At 38.6% G+C, this 24,800-nt stretch overlaps 1 protein-coding gene across 2 annotated transcripts in view; it reads left to right on the top strand.

The window, feature by feature from the left end:
• The window catches only part of LOC105465553 (MIB E3 ubiquitin protein ligase 1), a 145,209-nt gene that overhangs the window by 254 nt on the left and 120,155 nt on the right, over positions 1 to 24,800 (top strand). The gene's annotated exons all lie outside the window — the stretch shown is intronic.

The following is a 24,800-nucleotide window of genomic DNA, read 5'->3' as shown; positions in this document are numbered from 1 at the left end:
GTAAGCCGCGGCCACCTGGCCCGGGCCTGCGCGCGCGGGGGGAAGGGTCGAGCTGCGGTGGACGTCGGTGGCGCGGGGAGAGGTCTGCGGTGGGACACCTGGTGGGCAGCGCCCGGCTGGAGTGAGCGGAAAGGGAAAGCGCAAAGGGAATTCTAGGTTCAGAACGGGTGAACAAAAACTTACAGAAAAGACCCCCTACCCCCAAGGGAAATGATGGCAGCACCATCACCGGGATGCTTTCAAGCCTGGAAAACACAAAGCACCGGGAAGAGAACAGACACAGCTCCCCCAACCCGACTCCTCCTCTTGGGAAGGAGTCTGGAGAGGCCTATCTAATAAGCCATTGAAATTAATCAGCCACCAAGTGATAACTGTCTGAAGGGAGGCTTGCCTTGCCATATGGTGCTCAGTTGACCGTTTACAATTGCCGAGGGGCCGTTCATACCTCGGATTTGTGGAGATGCCTTTTTTCTTACCGCCTGTGACACAGAATGACTTGGAGTTCAGTAGCCAAATGTTACTTGGGACTCTGTGGAATGATTTTTCATCCATATTGTTCTATTTTGTATCTTTATATCAATAGAGGGAAAAACAGCCTGAGCTCTTGAACCATTTCTTTGTGTTAAATACTTTTTCCAAGTGGCAGATCGGCATAGGGGACACCTGATTTTATTTTTTGTTACACTAACATCCGTCTCAGTAAGGTGATGTCAGAATCTTACCCATTCACCTAGCAGTGAGTCAGGATCCTTGATTAGTGAATCTTGATTAGTGACTTTTAGGGGTCTGTTATTGACGCTAGAGTTTCTAAATGATTAAACCAAAGGCTTGCTTTCACAAAATAAATTTCAAATTCATTTTCATATAGATTCATCTTTGGTATTATTTATCCTTGATTCTGTAGAAAATAGTTCACATTTAAAATTGGGTACTTTTCAGTATTCCTAAATGAGCTGCTTCTAAGACATTGATTGAATTTGGCAAGGCCTTACAAATCTTGGAATGGGCTCATAGTTATTATTAGTAGCAATAAAGAACTTAACACAAGCCAACTCAATTTTTGAACAGCTAATTCAACAAATTGTATTCCTTAGCCAGCTTTTTAAAAACAATTATTAAAAAAAAATTTTTTTTTAAAGCGACAGTTGTCTCGCTTTATTTCTTGGGCTGGTCTTGAACACCTGACCTCAAGCAGCCCTCCCATCTTAGCCACCCAAAATGCTGGCATTACAGGAGTCAGCCACAAGGTCAGGCTTTAGATAGCTTTCTGAATATTAAAAAGAGTGTATGTACATGACCAGAAGAAAATGAAAAGATTCAACAGCCCCAAAAGGGGCAGCCATTGTTATCAGTTTTTTGTGTAGTTTTACAGAATACTCTATTGCATGGCAAGCATGTGTGTGACTATACTATAAATCTAATCCCCTTTTAAGTACAAATGATAACTATATTCACTCCTCTGCATTTTTGTTTCTTTCACTAAATTATATTGGTGATTGTTCCATTGTTTCATGGCTGCATAGTATTCCAGTGATTGGATACGGTGATTTATCTAACCAGGAGTTTATCGATGGGCGTTTTATTATTTCATGTTTTCTTTACAATGATGCAGTGAATAGGTCCTTGCACATATATCCTTATGCATATGTGCTGAGTATTTCTGAAGAAGTGGAATTGCTGCATCAAAACATTGCACATATTTAACATTTTGGTAGATATTGACTAATTGCTTTTTGAAGACGTTTTATGAGTTGACACTGCCAGCAACAGTGTTTGAGGCCTAATTTCTGCCTACTCTTTTTTTTTTTTTTTGAGACAGGGTTTTGTTTTGTCACCTGCAGCCTTGAAGTTTTGTTGTCATGCTAGCTCAAACTAAAGTCTGACCACAACCCGTATTTGGAGGAATTCTTGGTATCAGTAATTGTAGCTTTATAAGGAAATTTAAATATCTAGGGTAAAGTGTAACAGATTCTTTACTACGGTGATTTTTGAAGGGATAGTAATGTTATCTATATGTTTGTAGTATGGGGTATATCTATCATATTAATAGTTTTATTATCTTACTATAAAAGTAGATTTTTTCAGAAGTAACTTTTAGAATCTTTGTTTAATAAGATCATTTTATATATTGTTATATGTAGTGGTTTATCTTGTTCATCTAATCTTTTTTTTTTTTTTTTTTTTTTTTTGAGACGGAGTCTTGCTCTGTCTCCCAGGCTGGAGTGCAGTGGCCGGATCTCAGCTCACTGCAAGCTCCGCCTCCCGGGTCCACGCCATTCTCCTGCCTCAGCCTCCCGAGTAGCTGGGACTACAGGCGCCCGCCACCTCACCCGGCTAGTTTTTTTTGTATTTTTTAGTAGAGACGGGGTTTCACTGTGTTCGCCAGGATGGTCTCGATCTCCTGACCTCATGATCCACCCGTCTCGGCCTCCCAAAGTGCTGGGATTACAGGCTTGAGCCACCGCGTCCGGCCTCATCTAATCTTTTAATAAACCTTTTAAGAGCAGGATGGACACAGGACAGCCAATCTTCATATGAAATACTTGTTGAAATACATTTTAATTTCTATGGTTTAAATTCTTCAGGTTTTTTTTTTTTTTAAAGAATTGAACAAAATTGTAAGCTCCTGGCTCTTGTTTTGCCCCAGTACTATACTACTACTTTCAGTGTTTTTTTTTCTTCAAAAGATTTAATAATCAGTGTTCATTGACATTTTGTTACATTCTATAAGATTTACTCAATATTTATTAAGTACTTGATATTTGTTTGCATAAAATTAACATTTTAAAAATTAACTTTTGTTTTTGAAACAATTGTAGTTTTCCAGAAAAATTACAAAACTAGTAAGAGTTCCCTTTTGCCCTTTACCCACCTTCTGCAGCTGTTAATATCTTAGCAAGTACAATGATCAAAACCAGAAAATTAACACTAATACGGTAATACCGTATTAACTAATCTATACACCTTATTCAAATTTCATTTATTCAAATTATATGTAGTGGTTATTATTAGTGTCCTACTAATATTCTTTTTCTGATCCAAGATCACACGTTGCATTTAGTGGTCTCTTCCAATCTGGGCGAGTTCTTCAGTCTTTAGTCAGTGTCAAGGTAATGAAAAACAATCTTGTTATCTCTCAAATTGGGTATTTCTGCTGCTTTTTCATGATTAAATTCAGATTATGTATTTTCGGCAAGACTATCGTAGAAATGATGTTTTACCCTTGTTAGTGCATGATACCAGGAGGTAAATAGTATCCATGTGTCTCATTAATGACAGTGTTAACTCAGCTAAGTCACCAGAAATTTTACCAACTGTTGCTTTTGTACCAGCAATGTGATGCCAATATGAAAAAGATAACTTGTATCTTACGTATTATTGTGAAAATACTTTTGACCTCATGAAGCCCTTCAAAGGGTCTTGAGGATTTCCCTAGTGGTTGAAGAACAACACTCTGAAAGTCACTGTCCTGGAGAGAATCTCTGTTTGAGCACATGGAGGCTTGTATAAGAATGTTCACAGCAGTTACTATGGTTTTGAGATAAATAAAATAAAATTTAAAAAAGAATGTTCACAGCAGTGTTGCATGTAAAAACAGAAAATTGGAAACAACTTAAATGTACATTAACAGGAGAATGGATAAATTGTATGAATTTATATAGTACAGTACTGTATATAAAGAGAATGTTAAGCAAATAAAGTAAGTTGCAAAAGAAAACCTATGGTATGTTAAAGTGCGGAACAAAACTATTTTAGGGTAGGGTTTTGCAACCTTGGCACTATTGACATTTTAAATTGGATAGGATAATTTTTTGTTATAGGAATGTCCTGTGCATTGTAGGCAGGCATCCCTGGCCTCTACCCATTAGATGCAGTAGCACCCCACCTCCTTGTGGCAACCCACAATATCTCCAGACGTTGCCAGATGTCCCCTAGTGGGGGCAAAATTGCTCCCAATTGAGACTCATTGGTTTAGGGATATGTACATGTGTGGTAAAAGTGTGCCACATAAAGTTAATGGTAAACACTAAATTCAAGGGAGTGGACTGGACCTCCTTATGGTGAAGGGAGTGGAGAGCACAATTGGTAGAAGTACACCAGGGGCTTTTAAGTATTTTGGTAATGTTCTGGGATTAAACCTACCCCGTGGTGAGTGCATAGGTGTTATACACACACACACACACACACACACACACACACACACACAATTTTATTTTTTTTGAGACAGTCTCCCTCTGTGGTCCAGGCTGGAATGTAGTTGTGTGACCTCAGCTCACTGCAACCTCCGTCCCCCAGATTCAAGCGATTCTCCTATCTCATCCTCCTGAGTAGCTGGAATTACAGGCATGCACCACCACACCTGACTTTTGTATTTTTAGTAGAGACGGGGTTTCACCATGTTGGCCAGGCTGGTCTCGAACACCTGACCTCAAGTGATCCATAGCTTCAGCCTCCCAAGGTGCTGGGATTATAGGTGTGAGCCACCGCACTCAGCCCGTTCTATATTTTTGTGTGTGACATATTTTTATGCTTAATTAAAAAAAAACATTTATCAGAGGGAGAACTGAGGTTGCCTTTGATTATTCATCCTTTGTTCCCTAGTTCCACCTACATTATATGAGTAGAAAATTTATTGCAGTATTATTGAGAATTAAGAAATGGGTAACCTTCAGCATAAGATTCCTTGCAACTTTTCTGGGAGTTAAGGATTCTGGAGTGGTTGGATCATTGTGAATCTTTCTGATATGATTTTTTTCACTACATTTTGAAGATTTTGTCTGGGAGTTGTATGCGGGTCTGTAATATTTTGGCACATCAGCTTTATTTTTTCTTTCAGGACACACATGATATGTTTGAATTTATGGTCTAGGATAGTTAAACTTTGCAGAGAGGAGCATTTAGTATCTGTTTGAGTGATATAACTTCTATCTTGTTTCCAGATTCATTTGGCTCATTTGTAGTGAGCAAGAAGATTTTGGAACTATATGGGATGTTATTTAATTAGTTTGGATTTAATTTTGTAAAGTCTGTAGTCAAGTAGGTGTAGTTGACATTTTATCATCTAGGCACTGATTTTATAGGAGTTGGGGAGAAATGTGTTTTTATTTATGCTTGTTTTGTGTTCACTTGACTACACTGTTGTAGTGTTACCAGAGGTAATAGAGAAAATGAATGTAGCTTTCCTGTTAAGGTTCTATCATTCTTGGTATAGATAATACAAAGTTAAAGGTATAGAAAATCAGCTTTATTCAAAACCAGCTTCGGGTCATTGTTCATTCAAACTGTTTTGGGGGTAGTTCTTTGTCCTTTTCTTTGACCACTAGCAAAGAATGCCTCTCCGGTCATATGTGGAAAAACTTATCAGATGTTTTGTATTCAATTGAAGGTTTAAAAGGGCTGACCCTGGATTAAAAAAATGAAATGAATTAATAATCCTCAGCTTTTCCTTTTCTGAGTCCGCTATTCTGATCTGTTTCTAGAACTACAGTAGAAAAGGGTATTTGTCAGGACACAAAGCCGTAGGAAAAAACAGGACTTGAGGGAACAATGTTTGGGCAGCAGGATGCCACACCTGGAAAGGATGAAATATCACAAAATGTTTTTTACTAATGACATCTGCAAGGAAAACTTTATTTCCTCATATATCCTACCTATTTTAAAGACTTCTGTAAAATGTCTTTCTTATTTCCTCCACTAAAACAATGTTGTAAATTATGAAAGTCTATCTAGTTCTTAATAGTCCCTGTAGATTGTTGGCCGGGCGCGGTGGCTCAAGCCTGTAATCCCAGCACTTTGGGAGGCCGAGACGGGCGGATCACGAGGTCAGGAGATCGAGACCATCCTGGCGAACACGGTGAAACCCCGTCTCTACTAAAAAAATACAAAAAACTAGCCGGGCAAGGTGGTGGGCGCCTGTAGTCCCAGCTACACAGGAGGCTGAGGCAGGAGAATGGCGTAAACCCGGGAGGCGGAGCTTGCAGTGAGCTGAGATCCGGCCACTGCGCTCCAGCCCTGGCGACAGAGCGAGACTCCGTCTCAAAAAAAAAAAAAAAAAAAAAAAGTCCCTGTAGATTGCAGCTTAGTTGAGCTGAGGACTTCAAGTAATCAACTAGTAGACCCCTGTGTCAGTACTTCTCAAGCTTAAAGTGCACAGATCACCTGGGGACCTTTTAAAATGCAGATTCTAATTCAGTAAGTCTGGGATTCTGCGAGAATATTTCTAATAAGCGCATAGGTGATGCAGATACTGCTGGCTCAAGGACACACTTTGAACAGCAGAGTACTGAGTGACTGTTTGTCTACTTGAGATTCCCTGCGTTTCTGTTTTCTCCTTTTCCTTTCAACAGATTTCAAGCCTTGATTTTTTGTTGGTAATACATGTTTTTAAAACTAGATTGGCATTATTAGTTGGGGAGAAGAGAATTGTGTGCAACTGAAAGGAGCATGTAACACCTTTCTAATATATGTACTTTTTGTAAGTGTAATGCTATCTTAAGGTATATTTTCGATCCTATACTTTCCAGCCTGTCCCTCTGATTAGATTAGATGTTTCTTTTTGAATGTGTTCTCAGGTAGCCATCCACCAGGGTCTCTCCTCCACCCTCTTTAATTGCTAGCTAGTGTGATCTCATCACACGTGTGCTTTCATCTGTTATAGCAGGGTATGCTGTGTTGTAATTGTCTTTTGCACTAGATTATTAGTTTAAGGGAAAGGGTCTGTGTTATTCTTGTATCTCCATTTTCCAGCAGAGCCATGTCTCTGGATGAGTGTTTTCTGAATCAAACACACTTTTCAAAGAGCTTTTAACTCATTGGACCCGAGATTAGATAGATATTATCCTAAAACAAGATAAAAGGAAACTGAGGTTCAGAGAGATTAAGAAATTTGTTCAATCACAAAGCTGGTGAGTGGCAGATAGTAGGGATGAGTACCAGTTCATTGCTTTTCCTCTGTATCATTCTCTTTTTCTTTTATAGTATAGTCATTCAGAAACGTGACCACCTGTAATACTTTGCTTGTTGGAAAATTGATAATGAAATGTAAACCAATTTAGAAATGAAACTTTGTGATATATCCTGTTGTAAATTGTTTAGTGCTCTTTTCAAAATCATTCTTTTTTAATTTTTATTTTCTTCCCCTCTCCCTCCCCCTTCTCCCTCCCGACCCCTCTCTCTCACTCTCTCCCCCTGTCTTCCCCCTCCCCCTCTCCTCCTTTCCCTCTCTCCCTCTTTCTCTCTCTCCCCATTCTCCCTTTCTCTTCTTTCTTTCTGGAGTTTCACTCTTGTCCCCCAGGCTGGAGTGCAGTGGCACAGTCTCAGCTCACTGTAGCCTCCGCCTCCTGGGCTCAAGCCATCTTCCCACCTCATTCCCACCTCAGCCTTTGAGTAGCTGGAACTAGAGGTGCACACCACCATGCACAGATAATTTGTGTATTTTTTTGTAGAGACAGGGTCCTGCCATGTTGCCCTGGTTGGTCTTGAACTTGTGAGGTCAAGTGATCCACCTGCCTTGGCCTTCCAAAGTGCTGGGATTACAGTTGTGAGCCATCGTGTCTGGCCTTTTTTTTTTTAAAAAAAAAAAAAAAAAAAAAAAAAGTTTCACTCTGTTGCCCAGGCTGGAGTGCAGTGGTGTATTGTAGCTCATTGCAACCTCGAGTTCCTGGGCTCAGGTGATCCTCCCACCTCAGCCTCCCAAGTAACTAGGACTATAGGTGCACTCCACCGAGCCTGGCTAATTTTTTTTATTTTTTATTTTTCTTAGAGTTGGGGTCCTGCTGTATCACCCAGGCTGGTCTCAAACTCCTGGCCTCAGGTGATCCTTCAACCTCAGCATCCCAGATTGCCTGGATTACAGGCATGAGCCACTGAGCCCTGCTAGTTTCTTTCTAGTGTGTTCTTTTTGCACAGCTAAGGTTTTATGGTATACATAGTTTTGTTTCATTCCTTTTTTCTACTTGACATATGTGTTTTCTGTTTTCCTTATAAGTAATCTAATATGTACTTCCTATATGGTAAAACAAGGTGACAGTTATTTTTATGTGTTAAACTTAACTACTTATAGAGAAATATATATGTATTCCCATATAGGTATGCCATACGTACTGTTCTTCAGTTTTCTTTTTAAATATATATTGTCTTGGACATCTTGCAGTGTTAGCACATAAGAATCTGTCTCATTCTTTTTATTAGGTACATGGTATTTAACAGTTAAAAAATATTTTACTTAACTATTTTGATAGACATTTATAGTGTTTCCTTTTTGTCATTTTAAACAACACTGCAACAAGTATATTTGTGTATATATACCTTTGTTTACTAATTTTTAGCTTTTAAATTGATTTGTTATAGCAATTTCTGTTATAAATGACATGGTTAAATATTATCCTCACTGACTTTGAGAACCTTTGTCTTTTAATAGAGGAATTTAACTTGTTCATATGTATTGTGGCAACTGATACATTTTTTCTGATGACTGCTACCTGACTTTTTTTTTTTCTTTTGAGACAGGGAAGTTTTCCTCTTATTGCCCAGGCTGGAGTACAATGGCGCGATCTTGGCTCACTGCAAACTCTGCCTCCCGGGTTCAAGTGATTCTCCTGCCCCAGCCTCCCAAGTAGCTGGGATTACAGGCATGCCCCACCACTCCCAGCTAATTTTTTATATTTTTAGTAGAGACAGGGTTTCTCCATGTTGGTCAGGCTGGTCTCGAACTCCCGACCTTAGGTGATCTGCCTGCCTCGGCCTTCCAAATTGCTGGGATTACAGGCATGAGCCATCGCAGCTGGCTGCTACCTTACTTTTTAACTTTCCAGTTTTCTTGTATTTTTTTTTTTTAACCAGTGAGTTAGAAATTTTATCACCTTTTTTTTTCTGCTCTGCTAATTATTACCTTTTAATATGTAACAAACAGATAAAAAAATTAGTTTTTTTTTGCATTAGTTTTTTTTGAAAACTAGTCAGTCTCTTAATTACTCCTGCCCATACTTCTTTCTTTCTTTATTTTTTTGAGATGGAGTTTCACTCTGTTACCCAGGCTGGAGTGCAATGGCATGATCTCAGCTCACTGCAACCTTCACCTCCTGGGTGCAAGTGATTCTCCTACTGGGTGCAAGCAATTCTTCTACCTCAGCCTCCCAAGTAGCTGGGATTACAGGCGGGTGCCACCATGTCTGGCTAATTTTTGTATTTTTTTTTTTTTTTTTTGAGACGGAGTCTTGCTCTGTTGTCCAGGCTGGAGTGCAGTGGCAAGATCTCTGCTCACTGCAAACTCCGTCTCCCAGGTTCACGCCATTCTCCTGCCTCAGCCTCCCGAGTAGCTGGGGCTACAGGCACATGCCACCGTGCATGGCTAATTTTTTGTATTTTTAGTAGAGACGGGGTTTCACTGTGTTAGCCAGGATGGTCTCGATCTCCTGACCTTGTGATCCGCCGGCCTGCCAAAGTGCTGGGATTAAAGGTGTGAGCCACCGCGCCCAGCCTAATTTTTGTATTTTTAGTGGAGATGGGGTTTCACTATGTTGGCCAGGCCGGTCTGGAACTCCTGACCTCAGGTGATCCACCCGCCTCACCCTCCCAAAGTGCTGCGATTACAGATGTGAGCCACTGTGCCGGGCCATCTCCTGCCCCATACCTCTTACCTTTTTCATTGTGTTGGTTTTATGTAAATTTTCAGGAAAATTAGTCCCAAATTTTTGTTTGCATTGTCCTCTCTCCCCCACCATACTCCTGTAAATACTTGCTTCTTTTTATGTTGTAAGATTTGCTCAGCTGGGCACAGTGGCTCTCGCCTGTAGTCCTAGCACTTTGGGAGGCTGAGGCGGGCAGGTTGCTTGAGCCAAGGAGTTTGAGACCAGCCTGGGCAACATGGCAAAACCCCGTCTCTACAAAACAATATAAAAATTAGCCCACCATGGTGGTGTGTGCCTGTAGTCCGAGCTATTTGGTGGTGAGGCTGAGTCAGGAGAATCAGTTGATCCTGGGAGGCAGAGGTTGCAGTGAGCTGAGATCATGCTACTGCACTTCAGCCTGGGTGACAGAATGAGACCCAGTCTCAAACAGAGGAGAGAAAAAAAAAAAGATTTGCTCATAAAATTGCATTAAACGTCACAGTTATTATTATTATTTTATTTATTTATTTATTTTGAGACATAATCTGTCGCCCAGGGTGGGGTGCAGTGGTGCGATCTCGGCTCACTGCAACCTCTGACTCCTGGGTTCTAGTGATTCTCCTGCCTCAGCCCCGCAAGTAACTGGGACTACAGGCATGCACCACCATACCCAGCAAAGTTTTGTATTTTTAGTAGAGATGGGGTTTCACCATGTTGGCTAGGCTGGTCTCTCAAGCTCCTGACCTCAAGTGATCCATCCATCTCTGCCTCCCAAAGTGCTGGGATTACAGGCTTGAGCTACCACACCGGCTCACAGTTATGTTACTAGTAATTAATTGGATTTAAAATTGTAGTTCTCTCTTATTACTCCTTCTTATACTATATCTCATGTCATTCCCTTCTCATTTTCTTGGGGGAAAAATCCTTTTCCCTTCCTTTCTTTCTTCCCTTTTTTCCCTTTTCTTTCTTTATAGGAGTTTGAGTCCTTGCAGGCCTGAAAATTGCTTTATTTTGCTACACTGTCTCTCTCACCCCCAAAACTGACTGATAATTTGGTTGAATACACAATTCTATTCAAAATCTTTTTCTGTCAGAACTGCCTCCCTGTTCTAGCATTTAATGTTGGATATGAGAAGTTCTATGCTAGTCCATGCTGTGGTTATTTGATTAACTTAATGTTATACCATTGTTGGACATTAATAGGTTTTTGGGAGTGTGTGTGTGTCTACACAATATGTCACAGGTAGTTTATTACATATAATTATATTTAGCTTCTTGTAAGAAAACGTATTAGTCCCATTAAAGTTTTTGTTGTTAAAGCAAGTAATTGAGCTTCATATAAGGCTGTCAAATCCTCCAGTTTGAGCTGGTCAAACTTCACTGTTATAGTAGTACTGGGGTCCTTTATCTTTTATTCTTTATTCCAAACACATTGGGCCAAAGTCCCAGCTCTGCTCTTGAGGACAAGCTCTGCTCTTGGCAGAAGATGTGACATTGTCATATCTACTCAACTATCATATCATTGTTAGTATTCAAATTACTGAAATGTTAGGTTTTTTGTAAAGTTTTTTTTATTTAATGAGAAAAATTGACCTATTAATATTTATGTTTGTATGTGGTCATGGATAATTACATTACCTGGTAAGGCAGAAAATTTTCAGGTAGCAGTTAGAATTGGGCCAACCAGCTGTCTTTTTCCTTTAGGAAATAAATGGATTAGATAAATTTAAATATAAATATTTCTCTGGCTTTGAAAAAGCTAATAACTATAATTATTCACACAACGAACTCATAGGTAACCTGGGAAGTACAAATGAAACAAAAGATATCTTTTCACTTCAGTTAGATTGACAAAAATTAAAAGTCAAATTATAGTATGTATTAATGAAGAATACAGGGAAACAACTCTCCAGGCCTTGTGGTAGAGTAAATCCGTACAACCACTTTGAGAAGCAAGTTGGCAACATTTGTAAATTAAAAAACAAACAAACAAAAAACAACAAAAAACACATGTTCTGCAGCTGAAAACATCTTCCAGGTGTATATTCATGAGATTCTCAGGCACATATTTATAAAGATGTGTATGAAGAAATTCATTGCAATATTGTTTATTAAAAATAACAATTGGGAATTATTAAAAGTTTATATACAGACTAATGAAAACACAAATAAGTAAAATATTAGCAGTTAAAGTGGAAGAATTGGATGTATGTTTGCCAAATATATGTTGAGTGAAAAAGCAAGTTTCAAAGGACTAACATAGATACTGTGCTTTTTCTTTTTTTTTCTGCCCCCTCCCTACCCCAATATTGTGCTTTTAATGTAAATTTTTGAAAGGCTAAAATATTATTTATGGGAAAATATATGTAGAAAAAGGATGAATAGACTGAAAGGATTAAACCTTCAGAATGATATTTTGGTATTTTGTTTCTCAAAATATTCTTTATTTTTATTTATTTATTTTTGAGATGGAGTTTTGCTCTTGTTGCCCAGTCTGTAGTGCAGTGGCATGATTTCGGCTCACTGCAGCCTTTGCTTCACAGGTTAAAGCGATTCTCCTGCCTCAGCCTCCTAAGTAGCTGGGATTGCAGGTGCCCGCCACCACACCCGGCTTATTTTGTATTTTTAGTAGAGACGGGGTTTCACCATGTTGGCCAGGCTGGTCTTGAACTCCTGACCACAAGTGATGCACCCACCTTGACCTCCCAAAGTGTTGCAATTACAGGCATGAGCCATCATGCCCAGGCTCAAAATCTTCTTTTTTTTTTAAATGAGATGAGACCAATTTGATTTTATTTTTGAAAATTTCAATGTAACAGTAAGTCAAGTCTAAGTTTTGTTTGTTTCAATTCTTGGTTTTACTGGATGCTGTAGCTAAAACATAGACCTCACAGTGACAGATCATAGAGCCTAATAAAAGAAGTACATTTCTTTTTCTTTCTTTCTTTCTTTTTTTTTTTTTTGAGATAGAGTTTCATTCTTGTTGCCCAGGCTGGAGCGCAGTGGCGCGATCTTGGCCCACTGCAACCTCTGCCTCCCAGGTTCAAGTGATTCTACTGCCTTGGTCTCCCAAGTAGCTGGGATTATAGGTGCCTGCCACCACGCCCAGTTAATTTTTCGTGTTTTTATTAGAGATGGGGTTCCACCATGTTGACCAGACTGGTGTGGAACTCCTGACCTCAGGTGATCCACCCGCCTCAGCCTCCCAAAGTGCTGCGATTACAGGTGTGAGCCACGGCGCCCGGCCAAAAAGTGCATTTCTGATGGATGTATGCTGGTTATTAACCTCACCTCCTAACCCCCATCTCTGCCCTGTGAGGCTGGACTGGTTCTGCACACTGTATTTCTCCTTTGCCAGTTGGATATTTCTCCTTTGCCAGTAGGAGGCACTAGAGGGAGACTGGAAGGCTAGATTGGGAATCTGACTTGCTCTTTCCTGTTTGGTGTCATTCTACCCAGCAGGCTAGGATGGGATGTTGATTTCCGTATCAGTATTTGATTCTAGTTTACATATAGTAGTCCCCCTTTATCCATGGTCTTGCTTTCCTTATTTTCAGTTATCTGAGGTCAACCATGGTCTGAAAATATAAAATCAGAAATTCCAGAAATAAACAATTCATACGTTTTAAATTGCACAGTATTCTGAATAGTGTGATGAACTCTCCTGCCTGGGACCAAATCTGTCACCGTGTCCAGCTTCCCTACACTGCCTATGCTGCCCACCTATTTAGTCACTTAGTAGCTGCCTGTTATCAGATCAACTGTCATGGTATTGTGGGGCTCGTGTTCACGTAACCCTTATTTGACTTTATAATGGCCCCAAAGCTAAGGAGTAGTGATGTTGGCAATTCAGACAGGTCAAAGAGAAGCCATCAAGTGCATCCTTTAAGTAAAAAGGTGAAAGTTCTCAGGGAAATAGAAAAAATCCTGTGCTGAGGATTCTGAGATCTACAGTAATGAACTGTCTATCCATGAAATTGTGAAGAAAGAAAAAAATTTCATGTTAGTTTTGCTGTCACATCTTAAACTACAAAAATTAGGGCCACAGCGCATAAGCGCTTAGTTAAGATGGAAACAGCACTAAATTTGTGCTTGGAAGACGTGAACAGAAATGTGTTCCATTTGGCAGCAGTTGGGGTCAGTGTTATCTGCACTTTAAGGCATCCATTGGGGAGTGTTGGAAAGTATTCCCTTTGGATAAGGAGGGTCTACTGTATTTCCGACAACAGCAAAACTGGACTCTGTACCCTCCTCCAGGACACCTGTATCAACCAGCAGCTTTTTAAAGGTCTGTATTCTAGTTCCTTGGGTCCTCATTAAGTCCTTTCTTTTCCCGTTGTTTCCCCACTTCTAGGGGTGGTGTATTATATGGTTTCTATTTCCTGATTGGATCCTAATACAATGTGTTTACTAAATCTTGATTCTTATTTTTCTATCTCATTTACCAGTTAAGTAAAAATTTCCATTGAAATTTAGCTGTTAATTGCCCATCTTTTCTGATGCTAATCATTTCTTGCAGACTAAATTGGAAGGCATTCACTTTTATATTTTGAACAAATGAATTAAACATCCATTGAATTTAAAATTAAGTAAATATTACCGTCTTTTAAGGATGCAGATGAGTTTGTTGGTACTACACATCATTTTAGCATTAAGAACTATGTAATGATGGAAACAGCTCCAACATCCGCAATCAGTTTCACATTGTTCATGTTAGTTTCTTTGGGAAAGCATCTGACATTTATTGCCAGATATCACCTTTCCTTGGAAGGGACAGATTCAATAGGTGTAATTAGAAAAAAAAAATTTCTAAGAGGTACACCACCAATAATTATTTTTCATCACAGAATGAGTGTACAGTTTTGCAACACTATTATTTTGTAAAAGAAAAATATGAAACTCATTCTTAATTTTGACTCTTCTAAGTACTCTGTTTCAAGGTAATCAGTGACATTTTATTTTGTATCATTAGGGTATATGCCACAAAAATGCCGAAGTAGGTACACAAAAGCTGCGGCATGTGTTAATGTGTCAGAAGCACACAACACAGAGGAGCTTTGTTAATTCCCTCATGTTCTCAAACTCCCACTCACCATCAGTATACCTTTTGTGTTCCAGGTGTTTCATGTGGGTTTTTTTCAGGGACCCACTAGGATGTTAATGTCAATAGACTGATTTACAATGAGTGAAACTTAATTTTATTCTTCTGTTTTTAGGAAAAAAAGTAAATATAAAAGTTGACATTTTAAGGGAAGTTCACAACACCTTTTTGAGAATGCTTGGCACTGAGTTTATGAACTTTTGGATTTTAGCATTATATGGTGTGTTTGCCATGTAACACATAACATGCACTTTGAGATCTACAGCTACAGCCTATAAATAAAGAAATACAGGCCGGGCGCGGTGGCTCAAGCCTGTAATCCCAGCACTTTGGGAGGCCGAGACGGGCGGATCACGAGGTCAGGAGATCGAGACCATCCTGGCTAACACGGTGAAACCCCGTCTCTACTAAAAAATACAAAAAACTAGCCGGGCGAGGTGGTGGGCGCCTGTAGTCCCAGCTACTCGGGAGGCTGAGGCAGGAGAATGGCGTAAACCCGGGAGGTGGGGCTTGTGGTGAGCTGAGATCCGGCCACTGTACTCCAGCCCCGGCGACACAGCGAGACTCCGTCTCAAAAAAAAAAAAAAAAAAAAAAGAAATACATTAATACTTCTGCAGCAAAGCACAGGAATAATTCTAAGGGGATAAATAAAGACTATATTCTGTATGTAGCCTTTTGTTTGTTCAGATGAGTTTACCATTAAATGAGTTTGCTGCTAACTTACTAAAAAAACTGTTCTGGAGTTTGGAGTTTTTTTTGGATTTTGGCATTATAGATAAGGGATTGTGGACAGATAAAGGATTTTCTCTTGCATTTCAAAGGTCATCTTCTATATCTCCTGGGTCATGTAACTCACTTTTGGAAACCATTGCTTTAAGTTATCAAACAGGAGCTTGTGCATTTTAAGTACCTGTAGGAAAGTGGCTCTTTAAGAACATTCCTCCTCATGCTTTTAAACCCATTTCTTTACTCACATACATTCATACGGCTGCACACCATTTAGCTTGTCTTATCATGTCTGGGAATATAGTTAGAGCAGTTTAACCATTTCCTCAGATGGAACTAGGAACACAACATGTTTTATCTTTTAAGCCTGCAGATTAGCGCTATGTAGTGTAAACAGGTTCTTGTGAACTAGTCTGGTACCTAAGTTACCTTTAAACTTTTGTTTCTGAGGGAAAGTGGGTTCTGAATTCTAAACAACTGGTTTTTTTTTTTTTTTTTTTTTTGAGACAGAGTCTCGCTCTGTCGCCCAGGCTGGAGTGGAGTGCAGCGGCGTGATCTCGGCTCACTGCAAGCTCCGCCTCCTGGGTTCTTGCCATTCTCCTGCCTCAGCCTCCTGAGTAGCTGGGATTACAGGCACACACCACCATGCCCAGCTAATTTTTGTATTTTTAGTAGAGACGGGATTTCACCGTGTTGGTCAGGCTGGTCGCGAGCTCCTGATACCTCATGATCCGCCTGCTTCAGCTTCCCAAAGTGCTGGGATTACAGGCATGAGCCACCGCACCCGGCCAGCAACTGACTTTTATAAAATGGACTTGTGGAACATGACTAAGATAAGGTAGCATTTAAATTAGTGGAGGAGATAATGTCATAAGAAATGGAAAACAGCAGATAGTCCAGACATTCATTTTTGGCTTTGGAATACTTGCTTATTTATATATTTATTACTTTTTTTTTTTTTTTTTTTGAGACGGAGTCTCGCTCTGTCGCCCAGGCTGGAGTGCAGTGGCGCGATCTCGGCTCACTGCAAGCTCCGCCTCCCGGGTTCATGCCATTCTCCTGCCTCAGCCTCCCGAGTAGCTGGGACTACAGGCGCCCACAACCGCGCCCGGCTAATTTTTTTTTTTGTATTTTTAGTAGAGACGGGGTTTCACCGTGGTCTCGATCTCCTGACCTTGTGATCCGCCCGCCTCGGCCTCCCAAAGTGCTGGGATTACAGGCGTGAGCCACCGCGCCCGGCCATATTTATTACTTTTTGAAAGCAGATTTACTTTCATGAATATTTGCTTGGGTTAGAATTCATTTATATTCTCAGAGCACACTTATGATTCATAAGAGTATTTGGTTTCCCCCAGGAGTGGATTTATTGTCTTGATGATAATTTTGTTCCTAAACCAACAAGAAATGGAGCAGAGACTTTGTAATATCAAAATAAATTATTGTTTGATTTGTGGCAGTTTTGCAGGGCTAGTGATAATAAATCCAGAGAGCTTTGAATCGTAATATTTTACATCATGGTGCCTTACTGTCCCTTACCCCCCAGTTTCTTTGCAGGGGATAGTAGAAAATGCAGTAGCTTAGGAGCCGGGAAATTAAGGATTTTATCAAGTGAGCCTATTAACTAGTGGAATGAATTAACATTTACTGAACTCCAGTCATGTGTCAGGCATTGTATACTTTATCTCATTGTTGTTTGTTAGGCTTCATTTTATTGATGATAAAATAGGCCATGAGAAATAAACTAATTTGCCCAAGACTCCACGAGTAGTAAGTTGATGGTGGAGATTCGAGTCTTGGTCTGTCAGTCATTTCCCCCCCCCCCCCCATTTCGAGCCTTCATTCGTCACCTGTAAAATGAAATCACAGTAGTTCAAGGTACACAGGTGTTGTGCTTCTAAAATCAAATAATGAGTTTTTACCAGTTAGTGCAGTTATTTTAAAAGGTATAAAAATCTTTTTTTTTTTTTTGAGATGAAATCTTGCTCTGTCACCCAGGCTGGAGTGCAGTGGCACAATCCTGGCTCACTACAACCTTTGCCTTCTGGATTCAAGTGATCCACCTGTCTCAGCCTCTCGAGTAGGTGGGATCACAGGTGTACGCCACCGTGGCTGGCAAGTTTTGTATTTTTCGTATAGATGGGGTTTTGCCATGTTGGCTAGGCTGGTCAAGTAGCTGGGACTACAGGCGTGTGCCACCACACTTGGCTAATTTTTGTATTGTTAGTAGAGATAGGGTTTCACTATGTTGGCCAGGTTGGTCTTGAATGCTTGACCTCGTGATCCACCTGCCTTGGCCTCCCAAAGTGTTGGGATTACAGGCATGAGCCACCACACCTGGCTGACTTGTACATTTTTTTTGATGTTAGGTGAAATCTTTGAATTTGGGCAAAGTTTAGGGTATAGCTAGGCACCATACTAGTCTAGAAGGAATGTTTCTTTTTAAGAAAAGTTTTAAAATTTATTGCATAATATTTAGCATATACAAGTGAATAAACAAGTAATATAACCAATAACTAGAATCCATCTAGAAAGAAAGCATTACTAACACATTTGAACACCTTGTGTAGTATTTCTCACTTGCATTCCTTCCCCTCTTCTCCTAAGGTAACCAACTGTCACAAATTAGTTTTTATCATTCCCATGAGTTTCTTTATGTTACACATTTTTCTATATCTGTAAATAATATGTATTTACATTCAACACTTTATATTCTTTCTCTCTCTATATATATATTATATATATACACTATATATATATTATATATATACACACTATATATGTGTGTGTGTGTATATATATATATTTTTTTGAGATGGAGTCTGGCTGTGTTGCCCCGGCTGGAGTGCAGTGGCGTGATCTCGGCTCACTACAGCCTCCTCCTCCTGGGTTCAAGCGATTCTCCTGCCTCAGCCTCCCGAGTAGCTGGGACTACAGGTGCGCACCACTGGGCCCGGCTAATTTTTGTATTTTTAGTAGAGATGGGGTTTCACCATGTTGGCCAGGTTGGTCTCGAACTCCTGACCTCTTGATCCGCCTGCCTTGGCCTCCCAAAGTGCTGGGATTACAAGTGTGAGCCACCGTGTCTGGCCTTTGTATTCTATATTTTTAAAAATTCAGCATTATGGTGAAGGGTATGTCCATGTTGAATTGTGTGGCTGTTGAACATTCATTTTTGATATTCCATTGTATCCCTAATATATATATCCATTCTGTTGTTAATGAGCAGTTATGTTGTTTACTTTTTACTTTTGCTGTTTTATGAAGTGATAATTTAGAGATTTTTGTTCTGTTGTTGAAGCACTTCATATGTATTTAACTGCTTGTAGTGAAAACTCTACTTTTCTCTTTCAGCCATCATTTCTACCCAGAAATTTAACATTTTACTTAAATCAGTGCTTTGTGAGTTTGAGCTATTTTCATTAGGTCTGTTAAGAATGTAGTTATTGGCCGGGCGCGGTGGCTCAAGCCTGTAATCCCAGCACTTTGGGAGGCCGAGACGGGCGGATCACGAGGTCAGGAGATCGAGACCATCCTGGCTGACACTGTGAAACCCCGTCTCTACTAAAAACTACAAAAAACTAGCCGGGCGAGGTGGCGGGCGCCTGTAGTCCCAGCTACTCCGGAGGCTGAGGCAGGAGAATGGCGTGAACCCGGGAGGCGGAGCTTGCAGTGAGCTGAGATCCGGCCACTGCACTCCAGCCTGGGTGGCAGAGCGAGACTCCGTCTCAAAAAAAAAAAAAAAAAAAAAAAAAAAAAAAAAAAAAAATGTAGTTATTGATCTTAAGCAACATGTTTTACTATATTCATAAAATTTTCCAACAAAAATACTTCAGTTATACAAATTCTCTAAATTATTAAACTCAGGCAAGATACCATTAAAACTTAGAGCAGATGGTCATTTGAGTATTAGTAGAATGAGTCAAAAGCTATCAGGTGGTTCATTTAACGGTGGCAGATGTCTTCATAAAGCTTAGCAAAGGAGAAAAGGACATTAACTCCTTAGGGGTAATATGGTATTCTGTAGAAAGGAAAAAAAAAGGTTCAGTTAAGGAGTTAAATTTTATGAAATAAAAATTTTTAAGGAAAAACTCTTGCCAGGGCTAATGGTTTTAGATGAAAATGAATTGGGTGGATGTAGTGAGGGAAACAAAAAAGCTACCATGGTACAGTAAGAGATTAGTAAAATGTTGGTCTTGTTTATTTAATGCCCTTCTGTTTTATGTTTTCTTTAAATATCAACTTTTGTTTCAAAGTCAATTAATTGTATTCTCATTAAAAATTCTGTAGTGCTCATTTTGATAGAGGAATGGGTTGCTTTGTTTACATTTTTCAATTCTTAGTGTTAGTCTGTTTCACAGCTGTTCAGTAGCTTTGTTGGCATTTGAACTGTGGGAACCAAGAAAGCAATTGGATGTGCTTTTGTGTGCATTAATGGTTTTCCTGAGGTATTCTTTAGAACCATGAATTTTTTTAACCGGTTGTCATTGTGTGTTTAAATGGTTCCTTTTAAAGAAAGCCTGTACATAGATTATGAGCTCATGACTGTTATCATTGTATGTTGTGGAAAATGAACTTAGAAATGAAAAATATGTAAATGAGGCAGTGGTTGCAAACTGGACAGTTTTTTTCTGTTGTTGTTGGGTTGGGTAGTTGGGGATACATTTTCCCTACGTCTTTCATCAACCAAGTCACATTTGAAGAGCTGCACAGTTAATTCAGGATAAATTCAGGATAAACCGCTTAAGTGTGTAGTGAGTACTGATTTGTTTAGTGCATTTTACTTTTTTGTGATGATGGAACTAAATCAGATTTATTTTAGACCTTGTTCAGAAACTTAGCCATTTTGTGGACATTTACTATGATTGGTATTTGATATTAATTGTGATATTTTTCGTCAGCTTTCCTATGCTAAAACAGATATGGTTATTAGAATCTAACTTCAGGCGTGTGGCAGTGAGGTTGCTTTAAATCAATATGTAATCAATTCCATATAATGTCCATTTTGGAAAAATAATTCTATAATTATTTCTATATTATTGCTTCTAACACAAATATCAAAAGTTTACAAAATTAGGTACAGAACTATTCTAGGTCACACAAATTTTTCTTTTTCTTTTTCTTTTTTTTTTTTTTTAAAGGTAAATTGTGAAACCCATAAACAGAAAAAGATTTTGAAGAACTGTCATAGTTGTCTGGTGCAGGGCTATTAAACTGAATATTAAATTTTCATAGAACTGCCATTTTTAAAGAGAAATGCCAACTATAACAATCCATTTAATTAGTTTTTTTAAATTCACATTTTAATACTGAAATACAGGCATACCCCTGTTTTATATAGGCATTATACACAGTTCTATTCCTGGAAAACCAAGTTATATTTAAAATGGAGGAGAGGCATGCCAGGTGGTATTTTTCAAAGATGGCCGCACCAATCTACATCCCATCTCACGTGCTCTTTTTAGGAGACAATGATATTCCACCTCAAGAGGCTGCTTCCCTCCCTCAGTGGACCTGGGTAGACATTTGTAACTGCCTCAATTAATAGAGTAAAGAGGAAGTAACACTATGAATTCTGAGGTTTGGTCACAAAAGGCAAGGCAGATGTCGCTTGTCTGTCTGTGTCTGTCTGTCTGTCACTCTCTCTCCCCTCAGGATTCACAACCTGCCTGCACCGGGAGCTCTGAGCCAGTTCTGAGAAAACCATAAAAGTGCTAGGTTAAGAGTTGAATAGTATATTTTACCATTTTAAGGAAAGTCTTTCTAAGCATGAAGCCTCAGAAGTCACACACACGCCGACGAGAGCACACATAGAAAATGTGTACCCAGAAAACAATCTGGAAACCCCCACCAAACTGCTAACAGTGGGTGGGAGTGCACGATGACGGGGGACTTTCACATTTTGTTCTCTATGCTTTTGGGTTGTTTAAAGTTTTATGATAAGTGTGTTATTAATTTTAGAATTTAAAAAAGAAAATAAACAAGAAATACCAATTTTTTCCTCTCAAATTGGCACAGATTAAAAATACTACTTCAGTGCATGCTAAAGATGTGTCAAGAAAGCCAGTCAGATACTGCTGAAAGGGAAATATAAATGGATACAATCTCTATAGAAGGCACTTACAGAGTGTTTCAAATGTGGTCAGACTTTGACCCTGCCTTCAATGTTTAAAAAAGGCACATTCAAAGATACTTGTTTGTGGCAGATAAAGACAAAAAGTTAACCAGTGTTGAAAATATGGGACTATTATATGTAAATTATGTTAATCCATAGAGGGAAATTCTATACAGTTATTAAACCATGTTGTAGAAGAATTATTACTGACATGGTAAAATATCATTTTATAAAGTAGTTTGCAAGAAACTACAATGTGACATTTTTGCATCTAAATTGTATGTTACATGTAATATAAAAACTAGAAAGATAATTCCCTGGATGTGCTGATGGGATTAGCCTTTGTGGTTTTCCAGGTTTTCTACGCTGAGTGTATATTAATTCTAGGAAGCAGCTGGGTGAGCAGGAGCATTTAACATGAAGTATAAGCATCAGAGATGTCGTGTATATCACTTTAAACTAAAAACAAACAAAAACATGAAGGAACCTAAGCAAATCTTTACACAAACCAACTTTCAAATTACTTTAGTTACTTTAGTAATACGGTATATAATTGCTATTTAGAAGTTTTTATTTTTTTAATCTTTTAATTCACAGATGAATAATTAAATGTTCCCCATATACAGTCTCTGAAAAATTTAAACTTTTATTAAGCTCTTTGATTTCTGTATAAGTGTTGCAAAATTTGTCTGGGATAGTTGATGATTCTGATTATATTATTTAAATAGATGACTAGTGCATTTACTAAATCTATATTAAGATGAAGTTAAGTGCAGTATAATTCTTTATATGTATATTTTGCTTTAAAGTTTTTCAAAGTGTGTTTACCTATCACTTTAATTTTTTTTCTTTTTTTAAATGAAGTTTCTGTTTCTAGGAATGTCTAACAATTTAGCCTCACAATGTCTCTTTCCTTGTGAAAGGAAGTGTTTTCTTAATTTATAGATGAGAATATTGGCCCCAGAGTATTTAAGTTGATTTTGAATATTAAGTGGATAGTAAGTTATACAAGTAAATTCTTAAATCACATACGCTTGTTTTTACCATTTGAGATAGCAATTTAAATACCGTATTGTATACAGGTTAGAAATCATGTCTGATCTTGTTAATTTCTAGCCTGACTCTATAATTTATCTCCAGGTCTCTGGCTGTATTGCATGTTTCTGCTAAGCAAAGTCGTTCCTGGTTCATTGAACATACTCTGTTTTTCTGTGATTTCTTCCTTTCTTTGAAAGTTCCACTCATCCATCATTTCTGTGGAACTTTTCCTGATTCTTTTTCCTATTTAGTTTCTCAGGCGAATTTCTATCAATGCAGACCTGGGCTTGTATTTTTTGATTAGATATTCTTATTTTTTGTTGGTGACTCCATTCTAGTTTTTAAGCAGAGCAGTTCTAGATTTCAGTTTACTGTACTGTTTAATTGCTAAATATCTCTAATACTTCACCTGTTTTCTCTTGAACGATCTCGTTTAGACTTTCTCATTTATATCCTCTATATCTTTTGTCTCCTGACCCATAGCTACCAAGCCCTAAATATCTCTGGAACCCATTTCTCTCAATTTCTACTGTCATCACCTTAATTTAAGCTACCATTATCTTAGCTGGGCTGCTACTAACTTCTTTTAACCTGACTCCCTTTCTCTAGCCGTTTTTACTTTTTTCATATCTTTTTTCTCCACACTACAGCAGGCGTGATTTGTAATTTTTAAATTTTTTTTGAGTTAGAGTCTTTCTTAGTTGCCCAGGCTGGAGTGCAGTGGCGTGAACATGGCTCTAAGAGTGATACTTGAAAGCAGCAGAGGGTATGCCTGCAGTAGGAATAAAGAAATAGTTCTGAATGAATCAGTAGACACTCATGTCCACTGTCTTCTGTCCCTACAGTCAGGCATTTATGTGGCAGGAGACTGCAGAAGGATTGCACATAAAACATATTTGGTGTTGGGGTATCAGGCTTTTTGTAGTCCATTAGTATCCCAATTCTTTCAGGTGTTCGTTCCTTCCTCCTTCCTTCCCTGCTTCCCTCCTTCCTGCCTTCCCTCCCTCTTCCTTCCTAATCCTTGCCCCTCCCCTCCCTTTCCCTCAAAACAGGCATACACTCAAGTTTGGCCCTTTGTTTAGAATCTGGTTATTTGAATATAGAAAATGAATAACATAGGGTTTTTTTTTTCCTTATCAGGAAGTAGCAATAGTGTATTATGTTAGTAATATGACTACTTTTGTACTCTAGTTTTTACATATGTAGCATGTTATTCGATTTTTAGAACATGTTGTCTCACCTTTAAAGAATATATTACATTCTCCAAAGGGGACGAGGCTGTGAGAATGAAAGGGCTCCTTTCTTCTATTTAATTATGGAAATGTTCTAAATGGATACAAAGAGAAAGATAATGTAATGAACTCCCATGTACCTATTACCCAGCTTCAACATGGCTAATCTTGTTTTATCTGAATCCCACTTTACTTTCTCTCTGCCTCCCTGCAATTATTTTGAAAAACAAAAACAAAAACACAAAAAAAACACAACACACACATTATTTTATACGTAAATACTTCTGATAAAATGACCTTTTCAAGTGCGTAAAAGTAAATACAGAGTCAGAACTTGAATCCAGGAGAATGTCACTTTTGCACAGATAATACAGCCCTTGTTTGTTCAGCATTGAGCTTGACCATTCAGGATGTATTTATAAAGTAGTGACACTGATGTTGACAAGCCACATATTGTTGAAAAAAAAAAATCCTAGTTTTTATTTATTGAACAAGTGATACTAATATAACAATAGAATAGTAAAGGAGTTTTAACCCCAATTATTTCACCTGAAAATGAAGGTTGTTTTCATTACCTATATTGGTACCTTTTATAGTTCTAATGTCTGTCTCATTCATCCATGTGATTAATTTTAGTGGAGGTCATTTTACCAAGTGTTTATTTTTTCTAGAGCTTATTATTTCTTGTTCCCTAAGGGGATAAAGCCCCACTATGGTGTATTGTTTCCTTTAAAATAGGGAAACTTGTTTCCTAGTCATTTTCTAAATTTTCTTGACTATGGGAAAAACTTGTCAATATCTAAGGGTAGTAAATGCTTAAAGTTCATTGATAGTTTGTTTCCATATCGTAAGGGCAAAATGGTCTTTTCTTTTGGAGTAATTGTTTACCTAGAAAATAGTTGAAAATTCTTTCAAAGATTTCTGAGGTTTTGTAGTCTGAAACATCTCCTTAGTGATAAAGGATTCTTTCTTTCTGTGTGTC

Source organism: Macaca nemestrina, chromosome 19 (genome assembly GCF_043159975.1).
Source record: "Macaca nemestrina isolate mMacNem1 chromosome 19, mMacNem.hap1, whole genome shotgun sequence".
Lineage (NCBI taxonomy): Eukaryota > Metazoa > Chordata > Mammalia > Primates > Cercopithecidae > Macaca > Macaca nemestrina.
Note: the sequence above shows the minus strand (reverse complement) of the source record. Positions and strands in the feature narration are given on the sequence as shown.